Source organism: Engystomops pustulosus, unplaced genomic scaffold (assembly GCF_040894005.1).
Source record: "Engystomops pustulosus unplaced genomic scaffold, aEngPut4.maternal MAT_SCAFFOLD_106, whole genome shotgun sequence".
Taxonomy (NCBI): domain Eukaryota; kingdom Metazoa; phylum Chordata; class Amphibia; order Anura; family Leptodactylidae; genus Engystomops; species Engystomops pustulosus.
In genome coordinates, this window is record NW_027284988.1 from 202079 (window position 1) to 213462 (window position 11384).

The 11384-nt window shown below is 49.1% G+C and overlaps 1 protein-coding gene across 1 annotated transcript in view; it reads right to left on the minus strand.

The window, feature by feature from the left end:
- Positions 1–11057, minus strand: part of LOC140107049 (tyrosinase-like) — a 130161-nt gene extending 119104 nt beyond the window's left edge. Inside the window, exon 1 of the mRNA XM_072131620.1 lies at positions 10958–11057. The gene's annotated coding sequence lies outside the window, so the exon portion shown is untranslated. The remainder of the gene's footprint in view (positions 1–10957) is intronic.
- Between the last annotated feature and the right edge of the window lie 327 nt (positions 11058–11384).

Here is an 11384-nt window from a genome sequence, read left to right on the forward strand (position 1 = left end):
CAACATCACTGAGCAGTGAGAGAACTCCAACATTCCTGAGGAGACAGAGCAAGCCCAACATCCCTGAGAAGAAAGAGAGAGCTCCAACATTCCTGAGGAGACAGAGCAAGCCCTGAGGAGATGCAGACTCCAACATCACTGAGCAGAAAGAGACCCCAACATCCCTGAGCAAAAAGAGAACTCCAACATCCCTGAGGAGAAAGAGAACTCCAACAACACTGAGCAGACGGCAACACCAACATCACTGAGCAGAAAGTGACCCCAACATCCCTGAGCAGAAAGAGAACTCCAACATCCCTGAGGAGAAAGAGAACTCCAACAACACTGAGCAGTGAGAGAAATCCAACATTCCTGAGGAGACAGAGCAAGCCCAACATCCCTGAGAAGAAAGAGAGAACTCCAACATTCCTAAGGAGAAAGAGAGAACTCCCACATCCCTGAGGAGAAAGAGAGAACTCCAACATCCCTGAGGAGACAGAGAGAACTCCAACATCCCTGAGGAGAAAGAGAGAACTCCAACATCCCTGAGGAGACAGAGAGAACTCTAACATCCCTGAGGAGACAGAGAGAACTCCAACATCCCTGAGGAGAAAGAGAGAACTCTAAGATCCCTGAGGAGAAAGAGAGAACTCCAACATCCCTGAGGAGAAAGAGAGAACTGCAACATCCCTGAGGAGAAAGAGAGAACTCCAACATCCCTGAGGAGAAAGAGCCAAATCCAACATCCCTGAGGAGACAGAGAGAACTCCAACATCCCTGAGGAGAAAGAGAGAACTCCAACATCCCTGAGGAGAAAGAGAGAACTCCAACATCCCTGAGGAGAAATAGAGAACTCCAACATCCCTGAGGAGACAGAGAGAGCTCCAACATCCCTGAGGAGAAAGAGAGAACTCCAACATCCCTGAGAAGAAAGAGAGAACTCCAACATCCCTGAGGAGAAAGAGCCAACTCCAACATCCCTGAGGAGACAGAGAGAACTCCAACATCCCCGAGGAGAAAGAGAGAACTCCAACATCCCTGAGGAGAAAGAGAGAACTCCAACATCCCTGAGGAGAAAGAGAGAACTCCAACATCCCTGAGGAGAAAGAGAGAACTCCAACATCCCTGAGGAGAAAGAGAGAACTCCAACATCCCTGAGGAGACAGAGAGAACTCCAGCATCCCTGAGGAGAAAGAGAGAACTCCAACATCCCCGAGGAGAAAGAGAGAACTCCAACATCCCTGCGGAGACAGAGAGAACTCCAACATCCCTGAGGAGACAGAGAGAATTCCAACATCCCTGAGGAGACAGAGAGAACTCCAACATCGCTGAGGAGAAAGAGAGAACTCCAACATCCCTGAGGAGAAAGAGCCAACTCCAACATCCCTGAGGAGACAGAGAGAACTCCAACATCCCTGAGGAGAAAGAGAGAACTCCAACATACCTGAGGAGACAGAGAGAACTCCAACATCGCTGAGGAGAAAGAGAGAACTCCAACATCCCTAAGAAGAAAGAGACAACTCCAACATCCCTGAGGAGAAAGAGAGAACTCCAACATCCCTGAGGAGACAGAGAGAACTCCAACATCCCTGAGGAGACAAAGAGAACTCCAACATCCCTGAGGAGACAGAGAGAACTCCAACATCGCTGAGGAGAAAGAGAGAACTCCAACATCCCTGAGGAGAAAGAGAGAACTGCAACATCCCTGAGGAGAAAGAGAGAACTCCAACATCCCTGAGGAGAAAGAGCCAAATCCAACATCCCTGAGGAGACAGAGAGAACTCCAACATCCCTGAGGAGAAAGAGAGAACTCCAACATCTCTGAGGAGAAAGAGAGAACTCCAACATCCCTGAGGAGACAGAGAGAGCTCCAAAATCCCTGAGGAGAAAGAGAGAACTCCAACATCCCTGAGAAGAAAGAGAGAACTCCAACATCCCTGAGGAGAAAGAGCCAACTCCAACATCCCTGAGGAGACAGAGAGAACTCCAACATCCCCGAGGAGAAAGAGAGAACTCCAACATCCCTGAGGAGAAAGAGAGAACTCCAACATCCCTGAGGAGAAAGAGAGAACTCCAACATCCCTGAGGAGAAAGAGAGAACTCCAACATCCCTGAGGAGAAAGAGAGAACTCCAACATCCCTGAGGAGACAGAGAGAACTCCAGCATCCCTGAGGAGAAAGAGAGAACTCCAACATCCCCGAGGAGAAAGAGAGAACTCCAACATCCCTGAGGAGAAAGAGAGAACTCCAACATCCCTGAGGAGAAAGAGAGAACTCCAACATCCCTGAGGAGAAAGAGAGAACTCCAACATCCCTGAGGAGAAAGAGAGAACTGAGATGAAGGAGACACTAATATCACTGAGCAGAGAGAAAATCCCAACATCACTGATGAGAAGGTGACCCCAACATCACTGAGGAGACGGAGACCCCAACATCACTGATGAGACAGAGACCCCAACATAACTGAGCATAGAGAGATTTCCAACATCACTGATGAGACGGAGAACCCCAACATCACTGAGGAGACTGAGACCCCGACATCACTGAGGAGACGGAGACCCCAACATCACTGAGGAGACAGAGACCTCAACATCACTGAGGAGACAGAGACCCCAACATCACTGAGCAGACAGTGAATTCCAACATCACTGAGGAGACGGTAACCCCATCATCACTGAGCAGAGAGAGAATCCCAACATCACTGAGGAGATGGAGACCCCAATATCACTGAGGAGATGGAGACCCCAACATCACTGAGGAGACAGAGACCCCAACATCACTGAGCAGAAAGAGAACCCCAACATAACTGGAGAGATGGAGACCCCAGCATCACTGAGCAGAAAGAGAACTCCAACATCACTGAGGAGATGGAGACCCCAACATCACTGAGGAGATGGAGACTCCAACATCACTGAGTAGACGAAGAAACCAACATCACTGAGCAGAGAGAAAATCCCAACATCACTGAGGAGACTGAGACCTCAACATCACTGAGGAGATGGAGACCCCAATATCACTGAGGAGATGGAGACCCCAACATCACTGAGGAGACAGAGACCCCAACATCACTGAGCAGAAAGAGAACCCCAACATAACTGGAGAGATGGAGACCCCAGCATCACTGAGCAGAAAGAGAACTCCAACATCACTGAGGAGATGGAGACCCCAACATCACTGAGGAGACAGAGACCCCAACATCACTGAGGAGACAGAGACCCCAACATTACTGAGCAGAGAGAGAATCCCAACATCACTAAGCAGATGGAGACCCCAACATCACTGAGGATACAGAGAATCCAACATCACTGAGGAGATGGAGAACCCAACATCACTGAGGAGACGGAGACCCCAACATCACTGAGCAGAGAGAGAATTCCAACATCACTGAGGAGACGGAGAACCCCAACATCACTGAGCAGAGAGAGAATTCCAACATCACTGAGGAGACTGAGAACCCCAACATCACTGAGGAGATGGAGACCTCAACATCACTGAGGAGACACAGACCTCAACATAACTGAGCAGAGAGAGACCCCAACATCACAGATTAGAAAGAGACCCCAACATCACTGAGATGAAGGAGACACTAACATCACTGAGCAGAGAGAAAATCCCAACATCACTGATGAGAAGGTGACCCCAACATCACTGAGGAGACGGAGACCCCAACATCACTGAGGAGACAGAGACCCCAACATAACTGAGCATAGAGAGAATTCCAACATCACTGATGAGACGGAGAACCCCAACATCACTGAGGAGACTGAGACCCCGACATCACTGAGGAGACGGAGAACCCCAACATCACTGAGCAGAGAGAGAATTCCAACATCACTGAGGAGACTGAGAACCCCAACATCACTGAGGAGATGGAGACCCCAACATCACTGAGGAGACACAGACCTCAACATAACTGAGCAGAGAGAGACCCCAACATCACAGAGCAGAAAGAGACCCCAACATCACTGAGATGAAGGAGACACTAACATCACTGAGCAGAGAGAAAATCCCAACATCACTGATGAGAAGGTGACCCCAACATCACTGAGGAGACGGAGACCCCAACATCACTGAGGAGACAGAGACCCCAACATAACTGAGCATAGAGAGATTTCCAACATCACTGATGAGACGGAGAACCCCAACATCACTGAGGAGACTGAGACCCCGACATCACTTAGCAGAGAGAGAATTCCAACATCACTGATGAGACTGAGAACCCCAACATCACTGAGGAGATGGAGACCCCAACATCACTGAGGAGACACAGACCTCAACATAACTGAGCAGAGAGAGACCCCAACATCACAGAGCAGAAAGAGACCCCAACATCACTGAGATGAAGGAGACACTAACATCACTGAGCAGAGAGAAAATCCCAACATCACTGATGAGAAGGTGACCCCAACATCACTGAGGAGACGGAGACCCCAACATCACTGAGGAGACAGAGACCCCAACATAACTGAGCATAGAGAGATTTCCAACATCACTGAGGAGACGGAGACCCCAACATCACTGAGGAGACAGAGACCCCAACATAACTGAGCATAGAGAGAATTCCAACATCACTGATGAGACGGAGAACCCCAACATCACTGAGGAGACTGAGACCCCGACATCACTGAGGAGACGGAGACCCCAACATCACTGAGGAGACAGAGACCTCAACATCACTGAGGAGACAGAGACCCCAACATCACTGAGCAGACAGTGAATTCCAACATCACTGAGGAGACAGTGACCCCAACATCACTGAGGAGACAGTGACCCCAACATCACTGAGGAGACAGAGACCCCAACATCACTGAGCAGAGAGAGAATTCCAACATCACTGATGAAATGGAGACCTCAACATCATTGAAGAGATGGAGGCCCCAACATCACTGAGGAGACAGAGACCCCAACATCACTGAGCAGAGAAAGACCCCAACATCCCTGAACAGAAAGAGAACTCCAACATCAGTAATGAGACGGAGAACCCCAACATTACTGAGCAGACAGTGAATTCCAACATCACTGAGTAGAAAGAGAAATCCAATATCTCTGAGGAGATGGAGACCCCAACATTATGGAGCAGAAAGAGAACTTCCTCATCCCTGAGGAGACAGAGAACTCAAACATCCCTGAGGAGACGGAAACCCCAACATCACTGAGCAGAAAGAGAATCCCAACATCACTGAGGATATGGAGACACCAACATTACTAAGCGGAGAGAGAATCCCAATATCACTGAGGATACAGAGACCACAACATCACTGAGGAGACAGAGACACCAACATCACTGACCAGAGAGAGAATTCCAACATCACTTAGGAGACGGAGACACCAACATCACTGACCAGACAGAGAATTCCAACATCATGAAGGAGGCGGAGAGCTCAACGTCACTGAGCATAGAGAGAGAGAGGACTCCAACATCCCTGAGGAGATGCAGACTCCGACATCACTGAGCAGAGAGAGAATCCCAACATCATGAGGGAGGTGGAGAGCCCAACATCACTGAGCAGAAAGAGACTCCAACATCACTGATGAGACGGTGACTCCAATATCACTGAGGAGATGGAGACCCCAACATCACTGAGGAGATGGAGACCCCAACATCACTGAGGAGATGGAGACACCAACATCACTGAGCAGAGAGAGACCCCAACATCCCTGAGCAGAAAGAGAACTCCAACAACACTGAGCAGACGGCAACACCAACATCACTGAGCAGTGAGAGAACTCCAACATTCCTGAGGAGACAGAGCAAGCCCAACATCCCTGAGAAGAAAGAGAGAGCTCCAACATTCCTGAGGAGACAGAGCAAGCCCTGAGGAGATGCAGACTCCAACATCACTGAGCAGAAAGAGACCCCAACATCCCTGAGCAAAAAGAGAACTCCAACATCCCTGAGGAGAAAGAGAACTCCAACAACACTGAGCAGACGGCAACACCAACATCACTGAGCAGAAAGTGACCCCAACATCCCTGAGCAGAAAGAGAACTCCAACATCCCTGAGGAGAAAGAGAACTCCAACAACACTGAGCAGTGAGAGAAATCCAACATTCCTGAGGAGACAGAGCAAGCCCAACATCCCTGAGAAGAAAGAGAGAACTCCAACATTCCTAAGGAGAAAGAGAGAACTCCCACATCCCTGAGGAGAAAGAGAGAACTCCAACATCCCTGAGGAGACAGAGAGAACTCCAACATCCCTGAGGAGAAAGAGAGAACTCCAACATCCCTGAGGAGACAGAGAGAACTCTAACATCCCTGAGGAGACAGAGAGAACTCCAACATCCCTGAGGAGAAAGAGAGAACTCTAAGATCCCTGAGGAGAAAGAGAGAACTCCAACATCCCTGAGGAGAAAGAGAGAACTGCAACATCCCTGAGGAGAAAGAGAGAACTCCAACATCCCTGAGGAGAAAGAGCCAAATCCAACATCCCTGAGGAGACAGAGAGAACTCCAACATCCCTGAGGAGAAAGAGAGAACTCCAACATCCCTGAGGAGAAAGAGAGAACTCCAACATCCCTGAGGAGAAATAGAGAACTCCAACATCCCTGAGGAGACAGAGAGAGCTCCAACATCCCTGAGGAGAAAGAGAGAACTCCAACATCCCTGAGAAGAAAGAGAGAACTCCAACATCCCTGAGGAGAAAGAGCCAACTCCAACATCCCTGAGGAGACAGAGAGAACTCCAACATCCCCGAGGAGAAAGAGAGAACTCCAACATCCCTGAGGAGAAAGAGAGAACTCCAACATCCCTGAGGAGAAAGAGAGAACTCCAACATCCCTGAGGAGAAAGAGAGAACTCCAACATCCCTGAGGAGAAAGAGAGAACTCCAACATCCCTGAGGAGACAGAGAGAACTCCAGCATCCCTGAGGAGAAAGAGAGAACTCCAACATCCCCGAGGAGAAAGAGAGAACTCCAACATCCCTGCGGAGACAGAGAGAACTCCAACATCCCTGAGGAGACAGAGAGAATTCCAACATCCCTGAGGAGACAGAGAGAACTCCAACATCGCTGAGGAGAAAGAGAGAACTCCAACATCCCTGAGGAGAAAGAGCCAACTCCAACATCCCTGAGGAGACAGAGAGAACTCCAACATCCCTGAGGAGAAAGAGAGAACTCCAACATACCTGAGGAGACAGAGAGAACTCCAACATCGCTGAGGAGAAAGAGAGAACTCCAACATCCCTAAGAAGAAAGAGACAACTCCAACATCCCTGAGGAGAAAGAGAGAACTCCAACATCCCTGAGGAGACAGAGAGAACTCCAACATCCCTGAGGAGACAAAGAGAACTCCAACATCCCTGAGGAGACAGAGAGAACTCCAACATCGCTGAGGAGAAAGAGAGAACTCCAACATCCCTAAGAAGAAAGAGCCAACTCCAACATCCCTGAGGAGACAAAGAGAGAACTCTAACATCCCTGAGGAGAAAGAGAGAACTCCAACATCCCTGAGGAGAAAGAGAGAACTGCAACATCCCTGAGGAGAAAGAGAGAACTCCAACATCCCTGAGGAGAAAGAGCCAAATCCAACATCCCTGAGGAGACAGAGAGAACTCCAACATCCCTGAGGAGAAAGAGAGAACTCCAACATCTCTGAGGAGAAAGAGAGAACTCCAACATCCCTGAGGAGACAGAGAGAGCTCCAAAATCCCTGAGGAGAAAGAGAGAACTCCAACATCCCTGAGAAGAAAGAGAGAACTCCAACATCCCTGAGGAGAAAGAGCCAACTCCAACATCCCTGAGGAGACAGAGAGAACTCCAACATCCCCGAGGAGAAAGAGAGAACTCCAACATCCCTGAGGAGAAAGAGAGAACTCCAACATCCCTGAGGAGAAAGAGAGAACTCCAACATCCCTGAGGAGAAAGAGAGAACTCCAACATCCCTGAGGAGAAAGAGAGAACTCCAACATCCCTGAGGAGACAGAGAGAACTCCAGCATCCCTGAGGAGAAAGAGAGAACTCCAACATCCCCGAGGAGAAAGAGAGAACTCCAACATCCCTGAGGAGAAAGAGAGAACTCCAACATCCCTGAGGAGAAAGAGAGAACTCCAACATCCCTGAGGAGAAAGAGAGAACTCCAACATCCCTGAGGAGAAAGAGAGAACTCCAACATCCCTGAGGAGACAGAGAGAACTCCAGCATCCCTGAGGAGACAGAGAGAACTCCAGCATCCCTGAGGAGAAAGAGAGAACTCCAACATCCCCGAGGAGAAAGAGAGAACTCCAACATCCCTGCGGAGACAGAGAGAACTCCAACATCCCTGAGAAGACAGAGAGAACTCCAACATCCCTGAGGAGAAAGAGAGAACTCCAACATACCTGAGGAGACAGAGAGAACTCCAACATCGCTGAGGAGAAAGATAGAACTCCAACATCCCTAAGAAGAAAGAGCCAACTCCAACATCCCTGAGGAGAAAGAGAGAACTCCAACATCCCTGAGGAGACAGAGAGAACTCCAACATCCCTGAGGAGACAAAGAGAACTCCAACATCCCTGAGGAGACAGAGAGAACTCCAACATCGCTGAGGAGAAAGAGAGAACTCCAACATCCCTAAGAAGAAAGAGCCAACTCCAACATCCCTGAGGAGACAAAGAGAACTCCAACATCCCTGAGGAGACAGAGAGAACTCCAACATCCCTGAGGAGACAGAGAGAACTCCAACATCCCTGAAGAGAAAGAGAGAACTCCAACATCCCTGAGGAGAAAGAGAGAACTCCAACATCCCTGCGGAGACAGAGAGAACTCCAACATCCTTGAGGAGACAGAGAGAACTCCAACATCCCTGAGGAGACAGAGAGAACTCCAACATTGCTGAGGAGAAAGAGAGAACTCCAACATCCCTGAGGAGAAAGAGCCAACTCCAACATCCCTGAGGAGACAACGAGAACTCCAACACCCCTGAGGAGACAAAAAGAACTCCAACATCCCTGAGGAGACAGAGAGAACTCCAACATCCCTGAGGAGAAAGAGCCAACTCCAACATCCCTGAGGAGAAAGAGAGAACTCCAACATCCCTGAGGAGAAAGAGAGAACTCCAACATCCCTGAGGAGACAGAGAGAACTCCAACATCCCTGAGGAGACAGAGAGAACTCCAACATCCCTGAGGAGACAAAGAGAACTCCAACATCCCTGAGGAGAAAGAGAGAACTCCAACATCCCTGAGGAGACAGAGAGAACTCCAACATCCCTGAGGAGAAAGAGAGAACTCCAACATCCCTGAGGAGAAAGAGAGAACTCCAACATCCCTGAGGAGACAGAGAGAACTCCAACATCGCTGAGGAGACAGAGAGAACTCCAACATCCCTGAGGAGACAGAGAGAACTCCAACATCGCTGAGGAGAAAGAGAGAACTCCAACATCGCTGAGGAGAAAGAGAGAACTCCAACATCCCTGAGGAGAAAGAGCCAAATCCAACATCCCTGAGGAGACAGAGAGAACTCCAACATCCCTGAGGAGAAAGAGAGAACTCCAACATCCCTGAGGAGAAAGAGAGAACTCCAACATCCCTGAGGAGACAGAGAGAACTCCAACATCCCTGAGGAGACAGAGAGATCTCCAACATTGCTGAGGAGAAAGAGAGAACTCCAACATCCCTGAGGAGAAAGAGCCAACTACAACATCCCTGAGGAGACAAAGAGAACTCCAACATCCCTGAGGAGACAGAAAGAACTCCAACATCCCTGAGGAGACAGAGAGAACTCCAACATCCCTGAGGAGACAGAGAGAACTCCAACATCCCTGAGGAGAAAGAGCCAACTCCAACATCCCTGAGGAGAAAGAGAGAACTCCAACATCCCTGAGGAGACAGAGAGAACTCTAACATCCCTGAGGAGATAGAGAGAACTCCAACATCCCTGAGGAGACAGAGAGAACTCCAACATCCCTGAGGAGACAGAGAGAACTCCAACATCCCTGAGGAGACAGAGAGAACTCCAACATCCCTGAGGAGACAGAGAGAACTCCAACATCCCTGAGGAGAAAGAGAGAACTCCAACATCCCTGAGGAGACAGAGAGAACTCCAACATCCCTGAGGAGAAAGAGAGAACTCCAACATCCCTGAGGAGAAAGAGAGAACTCCAACATCCCTGAGGAGAAAGAGAGAACTCCAACATCCCTGCGGAGACAGAGAGAACTCCAACATCCCTGAGGAGACAGAGAGAACTCCAACATCCCTGCGGAGACAGAGAGAACTCCAACATCCCTGAGGAGACAGAGAGAACTCCAACATCCCTGAGGAGACAGAGAGAACTCCAACATCCCTGAGGAGACAGAGAGAACTCCAACATCGCTGAGGAGAAAGAGAGAACTCCAACATCCCTGTAAAGATTGAGACCCCAATAATCACCAAGGTGACAGAGGGAACAAATACCCCAACATCTTTGAGGAGGCAGAGCAAGACCGACATCACAGAGGAGTTGGAGCACCTTCAACATCTCTGAGGAGACAGAGAGCCATAACTTCACAGAGGTGACATAGACCTCAGTAAGGAGACCCCCATCATTACTGAGAAAGAGATGTCCGCATCACCAAGGAGACAGAGATCCTCATTACTTATGAAAAAGAGAACCCCAACATTAATCAGGAGACTCAAACCACAAGATCTCTGAGGAGACCGGGACCTTCAACATCGCGGAGGAGACAGAGTTACTCTTTATATAGTCACTCATCTAGATCATCTAGGTGTTTTGTGAGTGATGGTGTTCAGCGGAGAGTCTCTGGATGCAGATCCTTCACTGTGAGAGCTTGGATCCTGGTGGCAGGAGACCCCCTTTATATATCTGAGGCTCCTAACATAGAGGTACATAGAAGTGTGTAACATAAGGATAAACCCTCTATATAACACTAGATCCTTATACTGGGGATGAGCTGATACCACACATATAAGGATAGAGCTTTACTCTCTCTATAACCTCCTCATAGACAGCTATATATAAGTGCCCCCTCCCTGTGCCACTTGTATATACAGTAGGTAAGTACCTGTAGTGGTGCTGGGGGTCCGCAGTTTGTGAGCACTCAGGTGAGGGGAGCTGGCTTTATAGGTTCGTGGGTGGGGGTGCAGGTGTGTCACCAAGTAGAGAGCAGTCCTGAGGTGACATGAAAACTCTAATTCCTGAGATTAGTCACTGACATTAACGGCTCAAAGAACCCAAATCATCCGCCCCTTCCACCCGCACCCCAAACCCCACCCAGAGACCAGGATTTACTGCGCTACATGTGTGATCCCGAGAGGAAAGGGCCCCGGAGGATGTACAGACGCCACCGGCCGCAGAGTTATCATCATCATCATCATTATTATATATTATCATTAGCTGAAATATTTATATTATTCTTTTTACTATTATTAATATTATTTATTACATTCTATGAGGATGAGGGAGGGAAACAAGAGCTTACAGTCTATGAG